The sequence below is a fragment of the Phocoena sinus genome, chromosome 11 (genome assembly GCF_008692025.1).
Source record: "Phocoena sinus isolate mPhoSin1 chromosome 11, mPhoSin1.pri, whole genome shotgun sequence".
Lineage (NCBI taxonomy): Eukaryota > Metazoa > Chordata > Mammalia > Artiodactyla > Phocoenidae > Phocoena > Phocoena sinus.
This window is the reverse complement of record NC_045773.1, coordinates 48,938,817-48,963,395: the sequence shown is the minus strand read 5'-3', so window position 1 is coordinate 48,963,395 and position 24,579 is coordinate 48,938,817. Positions and strand designations below refer to the sequence as shown.

The window sequence follows — 24,579 nt, the reverse complement described above, 5'->3', positions numbered from 1 at the left end:
TTCCTTTCTCTTCCCCAACTTCTGCACTGAGTTCACTCTGAAGCAGTTTTAAATCTTGGCTCAGAGCATCTCTTGCTAGGAGAAGTCATTTCTGATACTTCTGATTAGGTTGAGTTCCACTTTGATGCCCTTGATTCCTGTGGTCAAAAGCTGGAAGAAGGACCTTTGTGTTTTCTTTGAAGAAATAATTCAGCCAAGTGAAAAAGATAAAAGCATTTATTAGAAACAAAGTACGTGTGGAAGGAACAAAGTATGTGTGAAAAAAAATATATGTGTGGAACACACAGTGAGCTCAGAGTGAGTTGACCCCAACAGGGGCAGCTTAGATTGCTTATTAGGGGCAGTTTTCCAGTTTGTCTCTGGCCAGTCATCTCCATAGCTTGTCCTGGTGTAGGCATGCATCTCTCAGCCAAGATGGACTCCAGCTGGCATCTTCTCCCTCCTTTTGTCCTTCCCCTAGCCTGAGGGCCTCTTCTGCACAAGTGCTGGCCTGGGAAATCCACAAGAATGCACCCAGTCAGGGCCCAATGCTTCTGCTGGTTTCCCATCTCAAAGCATCAGCAGGAGACCAGTTACAGCTTCTCAGCCTGGGGCCAGTCTCTCCTACCTCACCCTCATGCACCACATACCTACCCTTAGTAATACCTATTAGGATTATAAAGTTAATTTTGTGTGATCATTTATCTCCCTTACCAGACAGTAAGTTTCCTGAGAGAAGGAAACACAGCTTTTTAACTTCTCCTTGAATCCCTAGCATCCAGGAAGTATCTTGACACATAGTAAGAGCTTAATACTCACTTAAAAAATAGATCCTGTTGGGCTTCCCTGATGGTGCAGTGGTTGGGGGTCCGCCTGCCGATGCAGGGGACGCGGGTTCGTGCCCCGGCCCGGGGGGGGTCCCGCATGCCGCGGGGTGGCTGGGCCCGTGGGCCGTGGACGCTGGGCCTGCGCGTCCGGAGCCTGTGCTCCGCGGCGGGAGGGGCTGCAGCGGTGAGAGGCCGGCGTACAGAGAAAAAAAAAAAATCCTGTTGGGCTTCCCTGGTGGCACGGTGGTTGAGAGTCCGCCTGACGATGCAGGGGACGCGGGTTCGTGCCCCGGTCCGGGAAGATCTCACATGCCACGGAGCGGCTGGGCCCGTGAGCCATGGCCGCTGAGCCTGCACGTCCGGAGCCTGTGCTCCGCAACGGGAAAGGCCACAACAGTGAGAGGCCCGCGTGCCGCAAAAAATATATATATATATATCCTGTTGTGTTCCTGTGTTACTAGTGCCTAACTGGGGGCCTGGTATACAGTAGATGAGTAAGTTTGCTAAATGAGCTGTAATATGAAGAATGTTTGATTACTCATTTACAATGTATATACAATGCAGAAGAGCCATCACTTGATTATCTGTGATTAGGCATTTATACATAACTGATAGCTACACGAATTTCCAAATTCTCCCTTCTCATCAAACTTTCCTCATCACTAAGTCTGAAGAAAGTAACTTACACTTCTCTTTCCTTCGTTTGCTCTCTGGTGGAGTAAAGGATGAGCTGCTCTGGCTAGGAGAATCCATATGGAGCTAGAATTAGCCATAAGTGAGATCTGGCTTCCAAACCAACAGACCACAGCATTTTCATTCGGATAGTGAGATGTTTACAAACTTTTTCTTTTCCCAGTCAAATGAGGACGTATGCATTCTTTGTTTTTTTTTTTTTTTTTTTTTTTTTGCGGTACGCGGGCCCCTCACCGCTGTGGCCCCTCCCATTGCGAAGCACAGGCTCCGGACGCGCAGGCTCAGCGGCCAGGGCTCACGGGCCCAGCCGCTCCACGGCTCACGGGCCCAGCCGCTCCACGGCATGTGGGATCTTCCCGGACCGGGACATGAACCCGTGTCCCCTGCATTGGCAAGCGGACTCTCAACCACTGCGCCACCAGGGAAGCCCTGCATTCTTTTACTTTAATAGCAATCTCTTTGAAAACATTTCAGTGGTCAGAGGATGTATTAAAACACACATACGCAGGTTGTATAAATTTATAGGTTTATTAGGGCAGGAAGACATGGAACAATATAAGCAGAAAAAACAAAAATCTTACAAATAAATCACTTTTAAGTGTGTCGACCCACAGAATTTTTTAGTAAACTTGTAATTCCAGACGAGTATTGTGGCAAGCTTATTGATATTGTCGTCTCCTAATTAAGGAAAGGGAGAAGCGCCAGATATAACAGAAATGAATTGTTGCAAAGTGGTAATTTTCTGATATGATGAAACACAAAAAGAAACTAAAAATCTAAAGATAGCAAGATGTCAGTTTCTTAGTTTCAATAATGTATTATAGGTTAAGTAAGATGCTGCCAACGGGGGAAACTGGGTAAAGAGTACACAGGACTTGTCTGTACTATTTTTGTAACTTCTTGTGAGTCTATAGTTATTCCCCTCCCCCACCCCCAAAAATAGGAAAGCAAGAAAAAAATAGGAAATCTAGATAAGAATGTTTGGAAAGAGAGCTTAAAGCAAATATACATAGTCAGCAGTCACAGACTGTTGCTTTGCTAGGTTTCCATAGGTTTGCAAGGAGTTAACCAAAATTTTAAAAATTCTTTCAAAGTATGCTACATATACACTTTACTAATAAAAATACTGGGCTCTGAAAAGTAGCATCCTACTTTTAATGTTTGAACTAATGTTTTCCAGAGATGTGTGTAGAGTGAAACATAGTATTGTGTTTGCAAAAGTCAATTTTGTGAAAGCCACAGAAATGAGTGTTTGCTCTTGAGAAAGGAAAATTTGTATTTCTTGACATCATCAAAGAAAAATGTGAAGGATCTGATATGAAATGAACAAAAATGTACAGATCCTACCACCTCATTGCTCAAAACCATATAAACACTTTCAAAATTTCCCTTAATCTATTAATATGTCCCTAGAGCGGACAGCCCACACAGACCTGGGGGCATTCACGTGTCAGAATTATTCCATAAAGGTTTGGGAACACATATTTTTGGCAGAGAGAATGTGCAGAGAAAGACTGTTGTGAAACAGTTCAGAGTGATGCATTTAGTCAGGATCCCCTTGCAATGACAAAAAGTGTCATACTTTATAACATTCTTAGGAGCCTTTAAAAGACACATGCCATCATGAACTTTTTTTTTTTTTTTTTTTTTCCGGTACGCGGACCTCTCACTGTGTGGCCTCTCCCATTGCGGAGCACAGGCTCTGGACTTGCAGGCTCAGTGGCCATGGCTCACAGGCCTAGCTGCTCCGCGGCATGTGGGATCCTCCCAGACCGGGGCATGAACCCGTGTCCCCTGCATCGGCAGGCGGACTCTCAACCACTGTGCCACCAGGGAAGCCCATGAACTTCTTTTTAATATTTATTTATTTGGACGCGCCAGGTCTTAGTTGCGGCATGCAGGATCTTTAGTTGCTGCATGTGGGATCTAGATCCCTGACCAGGGATCGAACCCAGGCTCCCTGCATTGGGAGTGCGGAGTCTTAGCCACTGGACCACCAGGGAAGTCCCCATTGTGAACTTTAAAACAAGTGGAATAGTTTTTTTGGCAACAGATGGCAAATATCCTATAGTGGGAGAAGTAAAAATACAGAGAAGTTCCAAAATTGCCTCATACCACTCTACCTTAAAGTATACTCGCATAATAAAATTATAAGAGCAATATAGAAATTTGCTTGGCCGTACACTTCATTTATATTTCCTTTTTAAATATTAAAGTACAGCAATATAGCATAAAGTAAAAGGGGAATTAGGGCCAGAAAGACTAGAGTTTCAAATTCTGACTCTCAGCTACTAGTTTTGTTACCTTAGGCAAGTCATAATTGCTCTGAATCTCAATGTCTTTGTTACTAAAATGGGTATAATAATCCCCATATCTCAAGGCTGGTCCTAGCACTGAAAGGGATAATATATTTAATAGCTTAGTACAATGCTGTGCAAATAGTAGGTAGTCAATAAGTGTGAGCTTCCTCCCAGTTTTCCCAGAAGATATGGCAAAACCTTTCTTTGTTAGTTTGCTATGAGCCAAAACAAGTGGCTAAAGAGTAAAATTTTAAAAAGCAAGAGCATCTAATCCTAATATTACCCAATCTTTCCATTAATTATGCAGTTATATAAACTTAAATATTTAATAAACATTATTGGATTTATTGGTATTATTCAGGTGCCTGAATAGGTTCTCTTGAAAGTCCGCTTTTTATTTTATCTTTAACTGATTTAGCAAAAATATGTCATTAATCCTTTTATTCAGATCATAACATAGTATGATCTTTTGGGAATATTAAGCCCCTATTGATCTCAGGTGAAAACCATAGTTTCAGTGTTTGCTCACAGGTCTGAGAAAAATAGTGACATGGAAAGAGAAAGTGCGAGGTTAGAGATTTTGTCTTTCAAGGCTGATGGTATGATAATTCTCCTGTGGTGAAGCCACCTGTTGATGTCTTACTGCCTAGAGACCAAAGTTCCCTAATTCATGCCTCCCTCGCAGTGCCATACTCCAGCCGTCATGAACTCTAAAGGGAGAGCAAGCCTTCTGAAATCGCAGGGGTGGGCAGCAGAGAAACAGCCCTTGGAAGGCATTAGAGCCAGGTTCTTAACATGGAATTGTGGGCTTATTCAGGGGGTTCTGGAACCTACCGTCCCTGGATGTAAACTGGTGTCGAAGTGTATTTCGTGCCTTCTTCCCAGGAGGCTGCTCAACTACCACTTCCCTCTAGAGGTCTTCTCCAACCATCCCATCCTGCCAGAGGTCTCGCCCACAAAATCTCTCATCACCTTTGTGTATTTCCTGCGGAGCCGCATCGCAATCTGTCATTGCCTTGTTTGCTTAAATCCGTCTACCCTACTAGAAGATGAGCTTCCCAAAGCGCAGGACCCGGTCTTTCTCCAGGGCCTTGAACCTGGTGGATCTCGAGAGATACTTCCGGAATGAAGGACAGGTCCGTGTCCATCAGATATTTAACGGACTCTATATTCTTCCCCCCTCGCCCCCAGCATTCTTCTACGGAAATCATTTCAAAATCATTCATTTTGGAAATAAGGCTTTCAGCATTTCGACCACACCCACCCACCTTCGTTCCTACCGTTAGAACTGACACCCGGGCCCACTCACCCAAGCCCACTAGGCCGGACAGTTTGGAGGTGACCAGGGCAGGGGCTGCCTCGAACGAGCACGCGCATCAATTCACATTCCCGGACCCGGTCCTGGGTCGGAGGGGTTGGGTGGGCCCCGCGGGCCCGGAGGATCCACCTCGGGAGGCCGCCTGGGCCTCCACCTTACCCGCGGTCCCAAACCTCTTCCTCACAGGCGGTGCGCAGCCGGCGGCTGGGGGACAAGCCCGTCCCGCAGCGCGCGCCACCGCGACCACAACTGCTTCCGGGTGAGCGGGTCGTAGACACTGTGGCCCCGCCCCTCCTCCGCCTCCGCCGCCCGCCGCTCGGGCTGCGGCTCCTCCTGGGGGCCGGTTCCCGCTGTCTCAGCCGCGGCGCCTAGGGACATCGGCGTGACTGACCGACCGGCTGCCGCGCCGGGAGCCGCCGCATCCAGCCCGGCCCGCCTGGCCGGGGACCCAGGACCCAGTCCGCCCTCCGCGCCCCTCGCCCTTCGCCCCGGCGAGCTCCCGGCCGGCGAGCTGCGCTCCGGCCCTTCCCGGGCGGCGTCGCAGCCATAGCCCGCGCCCGGAGACAGGTAAGGGCCGCTCCTCCCGCCGGCCTGGAGGGGAGCGGGGAGCGGGGCCGCCTTCCCGGCCTCTGCAGCCCGGCGAGGTCCGCGCCGCCGCGGACTCCTGCTAGGGGCCGGGCCCCGGGGTCGAGGTTGCCCCCTGCCTGCGGCGTCCTCGGGCTTCACGCCGGGTCTCGAACGCGCAGCCTCGGTCCGCGAGCGGGGACGGCGTTACTCCCATTGTGGGAGAAATGAACTCAGGCCGCTGTCTCTCCGCTTCGAGTGCTCGGGGCTCCTTCTCCTGCTCCCCGGACGCGGCACTCCCTCGGTTCTGTACCCGTCCGGCCACCCCGGGGAAGGGTGTCAGGCCGGTGGAGGGCGTAGCGCTTTTGTGGGATTTTTTTTCTTCCTCCTTGACCCGAACTGAAGCGCGGGCATAACAGGCGCTTGTTAGGAGTGTCAGGGTTAATGCTTGACTAATGCGAGGTGTTATTCACACCTAGATTGTTAAGCTATATAGCTCCAGCCAGGCCTGCTTCTCGTGCCCGTGGATATCCCGCAGGAAGCCAGAGAACCTAAGGAAACCTGTGTCTTTTTCTTTCTTCGAGGGGACGGAAAAGTGCAAGTGTTTGCTCTACTTTTTCCACCGTGGGAGATACAAATATAAGGCTGCGGAGACCTGGCCAGGGAAATATTGCATCCTAAACTGTAACTCTTTGTAGCGTATTTTCTTTGAGTTTCCATTTAATGACTCAGCATTTCTGCCCGAAAAAGAAAAGCTGCAGCGTAGGTTCACTGATAAAAGATAATATGTAAGGATAACAGTGCCCGTTACTTTTTTATGGCATCACAATGGGAAGAGAATGTGGATACAGTAATGGAACCACAGAGATGGAGAGCAGGGTGTGGATGGATCAGTTCTTAGTTAGTGTTTAAAATAACATTGTTTCAAGGTAAAATGTTTATTTGAGGGATGCTTCTGTATGAAGAGGTGCAATTGTTGGAAAAGGCAAAGTGTTGCAGGTAAGGGTTAGTTGGCAGGAACTTGGCGTTTGCTGTGGTTTGAAGGTCTTGCAGAATTAACCGTTTAACAAACATCATGCTCTGTTTAACACATGTAGAGATGATGACCCAGTATTATACTCATGTAGAATAAGAATTTCGGAAAGTGTGATTCATTTAGGAAGTTAGGTCACTGGCTTTGTGAATCATTGATATGGATATTAAACTTGGAATAGAGGAAAGCTAGAAGTTTGTTACTGTCTGTTTAATTAGATGCCTTTGCTCATAGGAAGTGTTGTATTGATGCTTTGTTAGGTTTGTTGCTGCATATTTATTGTCATGAAGTATAGTAAGGAAATAAAAAGTGAACTTTTGTAGAAGCTTTGGATTTAGAATAGTTTGTTAGTTCCTAAGTGGATTGTTGTGATTTTACCCACTTGCTTTTTTTGCCAAATGTGGGAAGATAAATAAAGGAAGGTAAGTGTCTAGAAACAAAATAAATATTGGTGAAAAGGAGAGCTACATCTTTAAGGCAGGAAAAACTTCACTGAAAGAATCTGTGGTACACAGAAGAGTCTTGAGTGAAAGGCCTTACCCATTTGGGGGAATCTGCCCTTAAAAATGTGCAGTGAGACTATACTGAGCTCATATTTAAGTTCTGGTAGAGAAAAAAGTGTGTATTGAAGTGGTGATTCATTATTGGAATGAATTCATTTTAAACTAGAAATAACTTTTTATTACAGAAATGTAATTTGATCATTTTGGCTTTTAACGTGTTGCTAAGCAAAATGACTTTGAATCACAGCGTTCTTGATACTCTTAGCCTTCTTTTCTTTTTCTTCTTTTTGGAAGTCAGCTTATTTTACCTTGATTTTGATTTATAAGGAACTTTAGTTAGTTATCAGTTGTAAAGTAATAGTAAGTTTACCCTGTTGGTCTTGCTTACTAAATTCCTTTAATTCTTTGACTAAATTTCCACATCTTATTTCCTTGGATGTCCATTCTTATATTCAGAGCGTTCCCTAATGTTGCTTTTGATTTGTGTCCAGCTAATAGTGACTTAAGAGTTTCAGTTTCCAGTGAACAGCTATTCCTTTTGGAAAATCCCTTGTGGAAACCGCCTGAACTAACAGTCCTGATAGGTAGATATGCAAGAGAAGCCTTCTTAGGTCAAGATTTAAGCATCTCCACAATGAAGGAAAAAAGTGATACGGGGAATATATTTGGCAAAGTAGAGTCTTTTTCTCTCAAAACAAAACCAAAAACTGATCTTTACTAGAAATGAGAGAGAGGGAGCAGTTTCTTGCAAAGCTGTTTGTGAATTGTTTACCCTGCTCCTAGTTGGAAGAGGAACAGAATTGATGATAATATATATATTTTAAAAAACTCCCTGTAGCGTGTTGGGAATGTCGATGAGGATCATTTTAGAGGAAATACAGTTCTTCTGTCCTCAGCATAGAAGCACTTTCCATTGCACCTACATAGAGACCATTTCATAGCCTTTTCCTTTTAGGTGGTTGCTTTCTCTCTGGAGAATCTGAACGGAGAGATGGTCCTTTAACAGGGAAAATGTACCACCTTATCCAGTTTGCAAATAAAGACTTTATGACCATCATTCAAAACTCAACTTTTAAAACTTCAGAAGGAAGGAATTGAGCAAAATTTACCCTGTGAGTAAAATAACTTTGGCTTTTTCTCCATTCTTTCCTTTAAGGTAATAGATAGGATACCATTAGAAATGATTTTTTGTGTGTTGCACATTGTACTTTCACTTTAAAAACTTTTTGGCCTACAATAAATTAAGCCACACTTAAAAGGAATCAAACACTGGGCTAAAACCTGGGTTTATTATATGCTAATACTTTTTCATTTATTCTGTTATATCTTTATTTTGGTTGGGGAATGGAGAGAGAATTCTGTTTCTTGTAGAAGCTCTGAGATTTGCTCCATATGTATGCTTCTGTTTTGGTCTAGTGGTGGGGAGAGCAGTATATAAGAATACAGGTGGTTAAGAAGACGGAAGGGAGTTCCTTGGTGGTGCAGTGGTTAAGAATCTGCCTGCCAGTGCAGGGGACATGGGTTCGATCCCTGGTCTGGGAAGATCCCACATGCTGCAGAGCAACTAAGCCCATGCGCAAACCCAATGAAGCCATAAATAAATTAATTAATTAATTAATTTTTTTAAAAAAAAGAGGGAAGAAATGGCATCCATAGAAGGGGAGTGCTTACTTCATGGGTTCAGTAGATGTTTGTGGGACTTTTTAAAATTGCTAAACATTTAAAAAGAAAATGTTATATGGTGAAAAGGAAGTTTTCTTTCCACAATAAACTTCTAACCTTCTTCCCCCACCCCCTACGCTGACTACATAATCCAAGCAACCACTCTTAATGGTTTCCTGTGTATCTCTCTCCAAATTTTCTCTTGCATATATAATCACCTATGTTTAGGAGGAATGTCCTATACCTTTCATTCTTACCCTTGATATGTCTTAGAGATCATTGTATATTAGCACATATGTCCATCTAATTTTTAAAAAGAATGGATGTCCTGCCTAGTGTAGATGAACCATAGCTTGTTCATTTTCCATAATTTATTTTAACATTCCCTATTGACAGACATTTAGGTTGTTTTTAGCTTTCCACTAACACTGCTGTAAGGAACAACTCGTATGTAAGTCTTTGCTCTAGTGCATAAGTGTGTATATGGAATTTATTTCTGAAAGTGTGAGTGTAAGTTTGGGAATTAAATTGTGAAATTTTAAAAATTTATTTCAAGCTTATATTGGGATTTATTTTATAATAGAAGTTACCTTTTTCTTAACCTTGTAGGAGAAAAGAGTGCTTAATTGCTTTGTATTCTTTATCCTCACAATTTAAAAATATACTGTAAATGTATTTTATAAGGTAATTTTCAACATTTTAGAGTGACAGCTGGGTAATTTTATTTATACAGGTAAAGGTAAAAGTACTGTACCTTGAAGACTGTACTATTACAGACGAACTACTTCATTTATATTTGGTAATACTAGTTAAATGAGTGCCTTTTGTAGTAGCTTGATCGTTTTAGGATTTGATGACCAATATCAATTAAAAACATTGTATATAGTTTTACTTCTTGCCCTGCAGAAGTCTGCTGCCATATTATTAGTCACATGGGAAATAAATGGCCTACCTTCTCTCTTCCTTTATCTTCCATAGCCTAGTCTATTCCTAATAAAATAAACCTCTGTGGGGTTTGAGATCCAAAATCCTTTTGCAAACCAAAGTGCTATTGATGGATTAATTTCTCAAGGCAAAAGGTAGGTACAGATTTAGTCTTTATTCTTCAGAGTGTTTGTGAACAGAATAAGGGAGGTTTACATTTTTAATTTCAATGTTATACAGCTCACTCATGACCGGGAGGAGGTTCAGGAATCTTTGCCCTTTTAAAATGAGAGAGACTAGTGGGAAAAAAAAGTGCTGAGAGACTAACATATGAGGATGAAGTTGGAACTTGTGAGTGGCAGTTTCCCTGGCTGGTGCCCAGGGTCTATTCTGAGGCCTTGTCAAAGCTCGTCTGACAGAACCCACCACATAACCACGATCTATCCTGGCCCCACTGCAAGTCAGGAAGGCCTGCGGTTTAGGAAAAGTGGCAGCAACAGAAGAGGGAGCTTATAAAGGACATTTGCCTTCAGAAGATTAAGGCTAAGTTTTGGGGTGAAAATGTGCTTAGCATGCGTATCCTAGGATCCAGTTTTTTTTGGTCTTCCCTTTTTAGGGAATGAGCATGATTAAGGAGAACTAACGAGGCCAGCATTTTAGAAAAATGTGCACAAAGAGGAGCACAGGATTGTACCAGTATTGATGTCATGTCTGGTTCTGAGAGTGTTTGGCGGGGATCAGTCAAATGTTTTACAACAGGGGAAAGACATTACTGTTAACCACACAGGGAGGTCATGCCCCGAGTTGAAATGGTAGTCCAATTCAGAGACCTTCACACTTGTCCCTGGGATCAAAAGGACACTGGGAATGATGGGCTGTTTTACAGAATTATTTTGAGTTTATACAGAGAAATCAGCTTCTTCCCAAATTCTCATTCTTTTCTTCCCATAGAACTGTACAGTAGCATGTGTAATATCAGGAAGTTATCTCTTTAAACTCTTGCTTATTACCAGATGCTGTGTCCCAGCATAGCTGCCTTTCTGTACCAGGTGCTTTCTCATGAAAACCTTGGTCTTTCTGTACTAAGTGAATAAAGTACTTGGGTTTGAAGTTCTTTAACTGATCTCACTTCTTAGGCTAGAAAGCATTTAAAGAGCTTAGTGTGCCAGTCTTTTGATCAAGGTTCATGTCACCATATTTATCCACAGCCTTGGATTAGAGTGGAGGTTGTTTGAAGAATTTGGCATACAGACTTCATTTATAGATGCAAAGCCCACAGATAGTTTCCTTTCTTTTGCCTTAGGTTAGGTTGGCACTCCAGGAAATTGAGTTTTTCTTTCCCTCAGAAATTTGGATTGTTAGCATTTGATGATGATGATGTATTTAGTATTCAGTGTGAGGAGAAAAAATAATCGGAATATTTTTCTCTCTTCTCTATTCCTATTATCGAGTTTATTCCTATTATCTTGTTATATCCCTTCCCTGTTTCGGCCTTCCCCTCCTCCTCCTAAAAGAGTGGGATTAGAACAGAGCAGAGGGGAGAGAGCGGAAAAGAGGTTGGGAAAACCTTGGAGTGCAGCAGCTTATCAGGGTGTTTTTATTTTCTCAGAAGTAGATTATTACTTTAAAATCATAGTCATCTTTTTCCAGTGCTTTCAGTTTGAACCCTCTATATCTTAGTTTTCTTTCATTACGAACACCAAAATTTTAACTACTTTTGATACAAAATGTCTTTACTGCTTTAGGAAACAAATTCAACTTTTAAGTTGCTTGTTCTGATCACTTTGTTATTCTTTCTACATCTCCCACTTTCCTCAACAGAAACATTTTAACAGCTAGGAGCAGTTTTTTGGCTGTCTGATTTCTGCCTTAAGTAGAGTATGCTATGTGCAGAGGATTAGGATGTTAAAATGTTTATTTCTCTGTTAAATGGTTTAATCATTTATGATAACAAACAATATAATTATTGTATTTATTGTAACATTTATTGTATAATTACAATATAATTAGTAAGCATACATGTTGTTTCTATTTTTAAAAAAAAGAGAAGTATTCCAGTTAAGCGATGCATAGATTATAGGACTAAAAATAGGGGGGAAAAATTCATTGTAGGTTTAGATTAGATGTTTTTCCCCTATCATGGTTATCACTATGTCTAAGTAGATAGTCAAGGAAATAAGAGGGTCGCTGTCCTCCTGTCTTACTACACTCATCTTTTGCTCTCTATCCAAAGTGGTTTTTTAGTTGTGGTAAAACACACATAACATAAAATTTACCATTTTCAGCATTTTAAAGTATACAATTCATTGGCATGAAGTACATTCACATTGTTGTGCAGCCATCACCAACATCCATCCCCAGAAATTTTTCATCCTCCCAAATGAAAACTCTGTGCTCATTAAACAATAATCCTCATTCCCCCCAGCCTCTGGTAACCACTATTCTACCTTCTGTCCCTATGAATTTGACTACCGTAGGTACCTCATATAAGTGGACTCATGTGGTATTTGTCTTTTAAAAACTAGTTTATTTCCCTTAGCATAATGTCCTCAAGCTTCATCCATGTTGTAGCATGTATGAAAATTTCACTCCTTTTTGAGGCTGAATAATATTTCATCATATAGATATAGATATATAGCATATTTTGTTTATCCATTTACCTGTTAATGGACATTTGGGTTGCTTCCACCTTTTGACTGTTGTGAATAATGCTGCTACGAACACAAGTGTTTATCTGTTTGAGTCCATCCTTTCATTTCTTTTGGGTATATATCCATAAATGGAATTGCTGGATCATATAGTAATTCTATGTTTAATTTTTTGAAGAATTGCCATACCATTTTCCACAGCAACTGTGCCATTTTACAGTGTACAGGGTTGTAATATCTCTGCATCCTTGACACAATTATTCTCTCTTTCTTTCTTTCTATTTTTCTTTCTTTTTAAAAATAATAGCCATTCTAATGGGTATGAGGTGCTATCTCATTGCGTTTTGACTTGCATTTCCCTGATGATTAGTAATGTTGAGCATCTTTTCACATGCTTTATGGCCATTTGTATATCTTCTTTGGAGAAATATCTATTCAAGTCCTTTGCCCATCTTTGAATGGGTTGTTGTTGTTGAGTTTTAGGGGTTCTTTATATATTCCAGTTATTAATCCCTTATCAGATATATGATTTGCAAATATCTTCTCCCATTCCATGGGTTGATTTTTTTTTTTACTCTGTTGATAGTGTACTTTGATGCACAAAAGTTTTAATTTTGAAATCCACTTCATCTAACTTTTCTCTTGTTGACTGTGCTTTTGGTGTCCTATCTAAGAAATTATTGCTATATCCGATGTCAGGAAGCTTTTTGTGTATGGACAGTTTAAGCTCTTACATTTATTTCTTTGACCTACTAAGGGTTACTTTTTGTATATGGCATACACTAAGGGTCCAACTTTATTCTTCTGCATATGGATATCCAGTTTTACCAGCACCATTTGTTGAAAAGACTGTCCATTCCCCATTGACTGATCTTGACACCCTTGTTGAAAATCATTTGACCACATGTGCTGGGTTTATTTTAGTGCTATCTATTATATTTTGTTGGTCTATATGTCTCTCTTTATGCCAGTACCACACTGTTTTGGTTACTGTAGCTTTCTAGTAAGTTTTGAAATCAGGAAGTGTGATACCTTCAACTTTGTTCTTCTTTTTCAAGATTGTTTTGGCTATTCGGGGTCCTTTTAGATTCCACAGGAGTTTTAATGTTGGGATGGGTTTTTCTGTTTTTGCAAAAACTGTCATTGGGATTTGATAGAGATTGCATTGAATCCATAGATTTCTTTGGGTATTTGACATTTTAACAATATTAAGTTTTCCAATCCATGAACCTGAGATGGCTTTCCATTTATTTATGAGTCCTTTAGTTTCTTTCAGCAATGTTTTATAGTTTTCAGTAAACATCTTTTGCCTTCTTGGTTAGGTTTATTCCTATTATTTTGTTCTTTTTTCTTATTGTAAATGGTGTTGTTTTCTTAATTTCCTTCTTGGTTTGTTCATTGTTAGTGTATAGAAATGCAACTGATATTTTTTGTGTTGATTTTGTATCCCTACAACTTTGCTGAATTCATTCATCCACAGTTTTAAAAGCAGTTGTATTTGTTTTCTATGTTGTATAACAAAGTACATAAACTTAGCAACTTAAAACAAAACACATTTATTATCCTACAGTTTCTCTGGGGCAGGAGCCTGAGCGAGGTTGAACTGAGTCCTCTGCTTAGGGTCTCATGAGGCTGCAATCAGATGTTGGCTGGGCTGAATTCTCACCTGAAAACTCAACTGGGGGAGAGTTTGCTTCTAAGCTCACTTAGATTTTTGGCAGAATTAATTTTCTTTTGGTTTTATGACTGAGGCTTCTTGCTTACTCGAAGTTACTTCGTCATCTAGAGGCTATCTTCAAGCTCCTAAAGGCTTTTCTCAGCTTTTTAAATTTTTTTTTTTCTGGGGAGGGGACTGCGTTGGGTCTTCATTGCTGTGTCTGGGCTTTCTCTAGTTGTGGCGAGTGGGGGCTACTCTTTGTTGTGGTGCGCGGGTTTCTCATTGCAGTGGCTTCTCTTGTTGCAAAGCATGGGCTCTAGGCACACGGGCTTCAGTAGTTGCAGCACATGGGCTCAGTAGTTGTGGCATGCAGGCCCTAGAGCACACGGGCTTCAGTAGTTGTGGCGTGAGAGCTCTAGAATGCAGGTTTAGTAGTTGTGGCGCACAGGCTTAGTTGCTCCATGGCATGTGGGATCTTCCCAGACCAGGGATCGAACCCGTGTCCCCTGCATTGGCAGGTGGATTCTTAACCACTGTGCCACCAGGAAAGTCCCAGCTGCTCTTTATAGGGGCAACCTGAAGTTCTTGACCCTCTGGTGTTTCCCAGTTTCACCACTTCATCAGACCATCAGGGAGAGCCCAGAGCAAGTCTGCAGGCTAGACAGTCTTATGTAATGTGACATAATCATGGGAATGACATCTCATAACCTTTGTCATATTCTGTTGGTAGAAGCAAGTCATAAGTTCTGCCCACATTCTTGGGGAGGTGTTTACACAAAGATGTGAACAGCAAGAGTTGGAGGTCATGGTGGGGTGGCCACCTTAGTGTCTGTCTGCCATAGCTGGTTACAAAATAGCACATATTTTATAAACCCATTTTGTGTAAAAAACATATATGTGCACTTAAAATATCTTCAAATGGTGGAAAACTGTTGTTTTTTATTGTTATTTTGTGGTATTTCTTCATTGTTTCCTCCTACTTCCTCTTCCTGCAACATTCCAGTTTTGGAATTTTAAATCTGTGTTTTCATTATAACTAAATATGTATTATTTACTACTTAAGCCAAGAATTATATCGTTATTGTTTCCTTTCTTATTTAACTTTCTTTTTTTCCCTGGGGGTTAAGGCCTTTTTTTTTTTTTTTTTTAAGCTTAGTTTTCTATTCACCTTATTTTTCCCAAATGCTCCAACAGATTTTTCAAGTGTCTACTCTTTGTAATTTATTTTGAGCAAAATAATTAGTGGTTTATTTGTGAAATACCTGTAGAGAAATAGAAAGCAAAAATACAGCTTCAGGAAGAATAATAAAATGAGCAGCTGCAGTCTTACTACCTAGGCCAAGAAATTGAACATTACAGTATCCTAGAAGTTTCCTGTACATATCCTTAAATGGCACCTTTTCCCCCTCCAGGTAGTCATAATCCCATTTTACACGTTAATCACTCTTTTGGGACCATTCCCTGCCTAGCCCTGCAGTCCCATCCCTCCCTCCAATATGTATTCCTAATCAGTACATGGTTTAATTTTGAGAAACTGAATAGTTTGACCACCTTTTTGTGTCTGTTAGTCAAGTTAGGCTAACCTACTGTAACAAACAAACCCCCAAGTTTCAGTGGTTTAACATGTTAAAGCTTATTTCTCACTCACATCTCTGCTGTGAGTTGGGAGGCACTGGCAAAGGAGTAGTTGGTTCTACAGAGTCACCCAGGGACTCGAGCCCCTTTCATCTAGTGACTCTGCCATTCCCTGGGGCTCAAAGACTTTCACAGTTTCACTGAGCTGTCTGCGTCTGGCTGGCACATTTGAGGGCAGAGAGGGAGTGTGGTAGATTCCATGGGGAAGTTTGATGGTCCTGGACTAATACATACGTCACTTTTGTCCACATTCCATTGGCCAGAATTCAGTCAAATGGCTGTACTTAATGCAAGGAAGGTTGTGAAATGTAGCATAGCTGTGGGCAGAAAAGGGAAATGACCTTGGTGAACAATAGGCCAGTTTCTACCACAGTATGTATCCCTAAGCAGTACCTCTTTTTGGTCAGTTTTGAAAACCTGAATGGCAAATATAAACCTAGCTATGAAGAGAAAGGTCCGTATTGCCACTATTAAATGAAGGCTCACAGGGGAAGATAAGCTGAACAGAGTCTTCCTTGAGTCCTTTCTGTTAAGTCCTTGGGAAAGTTGGCTTATGAGTCCTGGGAAACCATAAGACTCATCACAATCACGGCACCTGGCAGAGCTGAAGTTTTTACAAGGTACTAAACATCTAGAAGAAATATGGTTGGGGAAGTACACTGCTATTTCTAAGCAGTTCCTGCTCTAGCCATTAAGAATAGGTAAAAGCAAAATGTGTCCGTGGTGTGAAATAAGGCCTCAGCCAATCTTGGCACCTGGGGGTAGGACAGCGGGAACTTCATCAACATGGGGTCAAGACAAAGTAAATTCAGATACAAACCTGGGCCAGATCAGCTCATATTAAAAAGAAGTCTTAAAGGCTGTGGGAATTTGGGTGGTGACAGCCGTCTACTATGTCTCTTGAATCTCATTGCTTCAATCTGTAGCTTTCTTCCTGGGATGTCTCACCCTCGCTGGGTATCAATTCCCTTTGCCTTTTCTGTGTTGGATTTATTTCCTGTACACTAAATTTCCTCCCTTTTGATTTTCTCTTTTATTAGAGATGTGTCTTCTAGTAACTTATTAACAAAGGGTGTAAAAGAGGTAAATTTTTGAGAACTTGTGTGTCTGAAGTGTTTTTAATAATCAAGTATGAGAATAGAACAGTGTGGCTGGGCATAGGTTGTCTGTAATTTTCTTTCAGGAATTTGAAGGCATCACTCTATTGTCCTCTTGTTGCCAGAATTACTTTTTGTTTCCAGAAGACTGAAAATTCTAATTGTTAACCCTTTATATGTGACCTGGTTTTTCCACCCCTGGAAGCTTGTAAAATCATCCTTGCCCCCATGTTTGAAATTAACTATAATAATTCACTATGAAATACCTGTGGACTCAGGACTTGTGTTACACATTCTGTAGGCCCTTTGAATCTGGTGACTCATGTCCTGAATTTCTGGGAAGTTATTTTATTAATGATTTCTTTCTCTTTGTTTCTGTGTGTGTGTGTGAGAGAGAGAGAGAGAGAGAGAGTGTGTGTGTGTGTGTGTGTGTGTGTGTGTGTGTGTGTGTGTGGGGGGATGGGGGTAGTGGGTGAACAGGTATGGGAGGGTCAGTTTCTCTTTATTTTTATAAAAAGGGGCCACCAGCTGTTGGTATTGAGTCTTTTCTGAGCAGAAGTGATGTGTCTAGAGTGGACCTCATTGCCTGTGTCTTTAGATTGGAGTAGCACTTGGATTAGCTACTGTCACAGCTGTGCTGTCAGCTCTGCTCTCTAATCATTCCCTCATGAACATTGTACTTATATAGCATTGTATCTTGTTGACTTCTTCCTTTTATGAGCCTAATCGGTATCTTGCCTACCATTTCAGGGCATTATTTTGTCTTTCTATGTAAGACAGGTTTAAGCTACACAAACCTGACCAATGCAGCTCAAGAGAGGGAAAATGCTGGCATCTTCCTTTCTGCTATAAAAGTACCTCATGTCACCACTATTTTTTTTCCCTAGTGGATGAGCTACATGGTGGAAGGAATCATACAGGTCTTCAGGGAAACCCAAAAATTTTCAAGAATTTTGCTCTGATAATAAAAACGTGTAGACTTAAACATTGATGTTTTCCCCAAGACTTTAGAGGACATTAATGGTTGCTTCTTTGTTCTAACTTTGACCTGTTGATTTGAGTCAGAGTTTTAAATTTATTACATTTTTAAGGTTAATATAATGGTGTTCATTCTTTTTAAAATTAGCAATGTGTTTTTCATTTACTTAGAATTTGATTACGTCCATAAGTGTATTGGTTGATGTGAAATCTGTTAGAAAATTATGGTTTTACCAGAGATGACCAGCATAAATTTTTATAGTCATACTTTGCAGTTGGTCTGAGAGGCTAAATGTATCTTTCCCCCTTAAAAGCTTATTAATATAGTGTCAAAGTTGGTTATCCTACAAGTTTTCATACTATGAAATAGCCACAGAATTGTAGCTTTTAGCTTAAATCAGTTTTTGGTAAGGTGATTATCAACAGTATATAAAGCTTAAGAAAAAAGAAAATTCTTTTTTTTTCTTTTTTACGTGATTGCCTTTGCCATTTATTATTCATATGTACAAAATTTTACATATTTTCAATCAAACTTTACATGCCATTTTGTCATCTTTTTGTACCTTATAGGCATGATATCAAACTTGTCCCTGTCTTTGCTTGCTTCCCGTGAGTTTTCTACTGCCACAGTTTATTGCATCATGTTGACTGGCCTTGACTTAAAGCTGTTGTCAGTTTGGGTCATTTTCAGCTTAGTGTTTTGTTTTACCGTAGATTAAAAAGAAATTAAAATGATTGTCTTTATTCATGTAATTTTTTTCTTTTTTGTATTGTGTTCTAAGTTTTATTTTTGTTACTATTAAAATAGAGTTATTATGAGTATCATCAGTAGAATTCATTCCCAATCAGAAGGAGAACCTAAGTTCTAAGGCTAATTCTTTTTCCCCCTTTGGGATTTAATTCTGGTCCCTTCTATTTTATTATTAGTGGCAGAGGTTAGTTACATGCTTCTGTCATATTTTGATTTTCATTCCTTTTCATGGAAGAAGTATTTCAGTAATAATTCCACATACCTCAGAAAGAAAACACACCCTTGTACAGTTCAGTAAGAGATGTTGCTACATATCTAGTTAATTGGAAATAGTGAAAAGTGCCTTCCCACAAAGTATGTAGGTCTGATGTTGGATTAGATTTGTGTTTGAAAACGTACAGTTTCCCACCCACCTACCCACCCACCTGTGGCTCAACTAAAATTAACTTTAGCCAGGGGATTTACTTCTGAGTTTTGCTTTGCCACCTCTTTTGCTATTTTGATTTCAGATCTTTTGTGGGGTTGTTTTTTTTTTTTGGTGTCAGTTATACCTTATGTTTCTGAAGCATTTTACAGCTTATAGAAACGTTTATATCCATTTGATCTTTAAAACAAGCCTTGTGATGTGAGAAGGAATTTAATAAGAGAAGTTCAAGACTTGTTCATTGAAAATCACAAAACATTGTAGAAAGAAATTAAAGAAGATCTAAATAAATGGCAAGATACCCCATGTTCATGGTTTGGAATCTTAATGTTGTTAAGATGGCAGTACTCCCCAAGTTGATCTATGATTCAATATAATCCCTATCAAAATCCATGCTGCCCCACCCCCTTTTTTTTCCCTGCACCAGTTTTTGGTGCAGAAATAGTCATGCCCATCTTAAAATTTGTATGGAAAGATAAGGGACCCAGAATAGGCAATACAATCTTAAAGAAGAACAACAAAGTTGGAGGGCTGATTCTTCCTAATTTTAAAACTTACTGTAAAGCTACAATAATCCAGACAGTGTAATGCTGGCATAAAGATATACATATCAGTCAATGGAATGGAATTGAGGGTCTAGAAATAAACCCTTACTTTTATGGTCAGTTGATTTTTAACAAGGGTGCCAAAACAATTCAATGAGAGAAAAAAATTGTCTTTTTAACAAATGGTACTTGGAAAAGTAAATATCCACATGCAAAAGAATGAAGTTGGATCCCTGCATCACAGCATATAAAAAGCTAACTCAGAATGGATCATATAAAACCTAAAACTGTAAAACTCTTAGAAGAAAACACAGGAGTAAGTCTTTGTCACCTTGGGGTAAGCACTGCTTTCTTAGCTATGCACCAAGGCCTTACAACAAAAGAAAAAAAAATTAGGTGACTTGACTTCCTCAAAGTAAAAACTTTTGTGCTTCAGAGAACACTATTAAGAAAGGATATGCAGAAATAGTATAAGTACATTCTCTGACCTCTTTACCATTTTAATTTTCCCATTGTAGTCTTTTGCCTACTTATAAGGCAGTGATTAGTATGTACATAGTACCTTGCAAATTCTCAGTAGATATTTGTTGAAAAGAGAAAAATTAAAGGTATATGATTTATTTTATTAAAATTTCCTAATTTTACAATCTCCATATTAATTACATTAAAAACTCATATCCTTATTGCATGCTTTCATATTTCTCCCTCGTTTTTGGTTTTATCTTTGTTTTCGTCACCTGAGCTTCTGTTAACCCTAGTACTTCTGCTGTTTTCTTGTTTTCTGCTTTATTTCACACTTTTAAGTGTGACCTATCTTCAACAATATGTAATTTTCTCTCTCCCTTCCTTTCATTCTCTGAACATACGACCGTGTATTTCTGAGATACTTTAAAAGGTGTAGGGAAAGGAGGCCATTTGAGTGGTACTAGAACCTGGTTTACTTCGTAGGGCAAACTGAGAATGCAATTGTTGGTAAGAGACATCTTTCTAATTTAGGTTCTGCACAGTTGATGAAGTAGTATTATAAATCATGTTGAACATACAGCCCATTAGAGTTCATTTATTGAATAACATTGTTGGCAAGGAAGGAAGTGCATCACTGGCATGTCATCTTATGAAAAGAAGAATTGGAAAGATTGTCAGTTGTGTTGTGTATATGAGAATACTATGTATTCAAAATATGAAACTTTAAAAAACATTTTTGGTAATTCTTAGGACTTCTGAATGTGGAAGTAGGAGATGTGATTATACGAGTTCGCTTGGACCCTTTACAGGCATTATATTTTATAAAAGATGAGTTTAAATTAACCATTATAGGTTCTGATACTTTCCTGAGATTTAGTTTGTGCTTAGCATCTACCTTTCCTTGTTCTGCCAGGCCATCCAGTGTTGACTCATGTATTTTTTGCCTCATATATATATTTTTTACTTTGCCTCAAGTTCTAGACGTTTTTTTTTTTGGTCGATTTTGTAGGTCCTGGTAATGATTTATTCATTTTGTGTAATGGTCTCATCTAGATATTTGCAGAATTGGTATTTTTAATTATAATCCCTACCTCCCTCCCTTCCTTCCTTTATTTTTCCTTTCTCCCCACCCAACCCTTTGCCCTTCCCCCTCCTCCATTTTCTTCTTTCAGTCCAGGAATTCCTGTTCTCTCCTTTTCCTAATCTTTCTAAGGTATACATGCTATTCGTATTCTTCTATCCTCTGGTTACCTCTGCCTTCCATTTTTGTTTCAAATCAAGATTTTTTAATTGCAATTCCCAGTTCCCAGGCCTATTGTTCATTTAGTCATCTACCTTTCTCACCGGTTACTTTTTTTTTAATAAATTTATTTATTTATTTGTTTTTATTTTTGGCTGTGTTGGGCTTTTGTTGCTGTGCGCAGGCTTTCTCCAGTTGCGGTGTGCGGGCGTCTCATTGCGATGGCTTCTCTTGTGGAGCATGGGCTCCAGGCGCGCGGGCTTCAGTAGTTGCAGCATGCAGGCTCAGTTGTTGTGGCTCGCGGGCTCTCTAGAGTGCAGGCTCAGTAGTTGTGGCACACGGGCTTAGTTGCTCTGTGGCATGTAGGATCTTCCCGGACCCGGGCTTGATTCCATGTCCCCTGCATTGGCAGGCAGATTCATAACCACTGCACCACCAGGGAAGCTCTCACTGGTTACTTTTTTCCTAATACTTTATTATAGAAAATTTCAAACATACAAAGAAGTTAAGGGAACTCCCTGGCTGTCCAGTGGGTTAGGAATCTGCACTTTTACTGCAGGGGTCCAGGTTCGATCCTGGTCCGGGAACTAAGATCTTGCAAGCCTCACAGCATGGCCAAAAAAAAAGGTTGACAGAGGTCTGTGAACACTCACTTACCTACCACCTAGATTCTACTATTAATATTTTATTATACTTTGTCACCTATATATTCCTTTATCCATTCTTCTATCCATTATTCTATCTTTTTTTGGTTTTGTTTTTGGATGCATTTCAAAATAAGTAGCAGTTATAAGTACACTTTAACCCTAAATATTTCAACATGTGCATCATTGACTAGAGTTCAGTATTTGTTTAGAGGACTTTTTCTTTTGAGGTGGAATTTATATAGAATGATGTGCACAGATCTTAAGTGTACCATTAATGACCTCTGTCTTTCCTTCTAAGTCAATTGTATTCTAATAAGAGGACTAACACTAACTAAGAGCATTATGAGGCCATACTAGCAAAACTTGTGTATTCATTTGGATTTTCCAGAAAAGACTATGAATACCACAGAGTACCTTAAAACTTTCTTCTTATTTTTGTTTTTATTATGTAAATGTGCTACAGTATAATAATTATAGTTAAAAGTGTTTTTATTTTTTCCATATTGTTCCATGCTTCACCAAGAATTCTTAGTATGGCCAATGATATCACATGATGCATGCTGGAATAAATAACTTGAGGATACTTTTATTTAGTTAAAAATATGAAATTTTAAAGAAAGGCTAGGATGACCCTTTTGTCAGCTTCATAAGCTAAATATGTAAAAGAGCTAGTTAATTCAAGACACTTTGAACATTTCTGGAGTGCTTTGTGGTCTTTTAAGTGCTTGCATTTATCTTAACTCATTTGAGCCTCACATTAGCCGTGTTAGGTAGTTGGGACATTTGTTATTTCTGCTCTCTGGATGAAGAAAGCAAGGCATAGGCAGTGGGAAGGACAAAGCAGCAGTTGGTCATACAACCAATTGAACTCAGATCCTCTTGCTTTAAATCTTGTCCAACGGCAACAACTACAATCACACTAATTCTTTAGTTCAGGTGCTATTCTCGATCCTTGGATTTGCTTATGAATAACTAACAAATGTCTTATTGTACAAACTAGGGTCAACTATAATACCAATACTGACATGAAGACTTATGCCAATATTTTGAATTCTCTATGATGAAATATTTAGATATAAGGCAACCGCAACCATCAGGATCCAGACAGAACTATCTAAGTGTGCTATATTTAGAGTATGGCACACTGATATTCTGTTCTCACAAGAGTGAACAATATCATGATTGAAATGCCACTTAATGTGGCAAAATGCCTATTTTTCAGAAATGTATTACATGAGAAGCTTATTGGAGAAGAGAAAGCCTAATTGATATACCTGTTTTGGAAGGTTTATATTCCACAACATCCTTTCTTTCCTTTAGGTAGACAAATACTTAATGACAAAACCATCTGGAGAAAATCAGCTTGATGTTGGGTAAAGGACTTAACAAAAACCAGTCAGTTTTGTTCTTGTCAGTGAATGTAAAGGTTTAGCTCTTGGTTTAGTTGATAGCACTAAAGAAAAGCTGGAAGAGATTAACATGGCTCCCGATGAAAAGTGTTCTTGAGAAAACCTCCTTGGAATAGAAACTTACTGAAAGTCCTTTAGAATCAGAAACCAGAACTAATTTATTCGAGGTCACCTTTGAGTCTGTACCTTTAATTTTGGTATTTTGTTGAAAAGTAGTTTTCTATCGACTGTGCCAGAAATCTTCTTTCTTTTAAGGTTTCCCCCATCGCTGGTGTAGAATGTTCTGGAGTTGTTAGAAGATAGTTGCATAGGAGCTGAAAACCAGATTTTTCTGGTATTAGTAAGTGTGTCTGCTTACAGAATACAAATAATATAATTTTTTTCAAAAGCACTAGATTGTTTTTTGAAATAGGTAATGGTCCATCTGCCTCATGTGCAAATGAAAAAGGTGACAGGACCTGGCCAGTCATGCACGTAAACACCTGGGTACCCTTGTAGATAGGATACGAAGGGTAAGGAAGACAGGGAAGTTCCCATTTCCTGCTCATTAGCCTGTGCCTCTGTCCCTTTCACTGTTATCTTTCTCTCAGGATGGGTTAGCCCGGACCTTGTTGAAACAGTTTTGTTTTTTAGGCGTTTTTAAGAAAAGATAATTCTTTATATAAATCTGCGTGCTAGGGATATCCTGGCAGCTCTAAGGTCTAAGACAGTGTTGGTTGAGAAAGATGGAAATTGGATTACAGGGAACGAGGAGAAAGAAATCCTACATTCAAAAGAGCACCACCAGCAGTGGCTTCAGATTGCATGTCTCAGCTGTGTAGTATATTGAGCCTAATTTGGGTGTGATCCACTTTGGGGCCAGTTTATTCTTTGATATGAATGTTTTTATTTTTAAATGCATCTCTTTTTTCCTTTTCCTTTAAAATGCTATTGAAATTTTAAAGAATCAAGAAGAAAAAAATGCGTCCATAATCTCGTCCTCGTAACAAAACTGCTGTTAAGCTTTTGCTACACTTCCAGCCAAATCTTTCTTCTGTAATTATTTTTGTGTGTCTGGAATTAGAAAATGGCTGTTTTTGTGAAATGCCTGCTTCTGTGAAATGTCTTTTAGTGAGTCCTTGGAAAGTTGGCTGAAGGACAAATACTGGATGATATCACAGCACATCAGCTAAATTGTCACTCCAGTCTGAAAAGGAACTTTGTGTTGCATGCTGCATTTTTCTCAGTGGGTGACTAATATTTGTAAAGCATTATTATTAAATAAGTGAATGATTTTTAAA

The 24,579-nt window shown here is 39.8% G+C and overlaps 1 protein-coding gene and 1 long non-coding RNA gene across 5 annotated transcripts in view; one reads left to right on the top strand and one right to left on the bottom strand.

The window, feature by feature from the left end:
- Positions 1 to 202: 202 nt before the first annotated feature.
- Positions 203 to 5,331, bottom strand: LOC116761560. The gene is made up of 2 exons (XR_004352050.1): positions 4,634 to 5,331; positions 203 to 490 (listed from the first exon to the last, which is right to left on the bottom strand). It is a non-coding gene; the product is annotated as an uncharacterized LOC116761560 (long non-coding RNA).
- An 88-nt stretch (positions 5,332 to 5,419) lies between these two features.
- LRRFIP2 (LRR binding FLII interacting protein 2) overlaps positions 5,420 to 24,579 on the top strand; it is a 122,873-nt gene continuing 103,713 nt past the window's right edge. For 2 of the 4 annotated variants that reach the window (XM_032648091.1, XM_032648090.1), the window contains exon 1: positions 5,420 to 5,684. The gene's annotated coding sequence lies outside the window, so the exon portion shown is untranslated. Of the gene's footprint in view, positions 5,685 to 8,172; positions 8,330 to 24,579 lie in introns of all 4 variants that reach the window. The other 2 variants (XM_032648089.1, XM_032648088.1) reach the window with 2 other exon arrangements.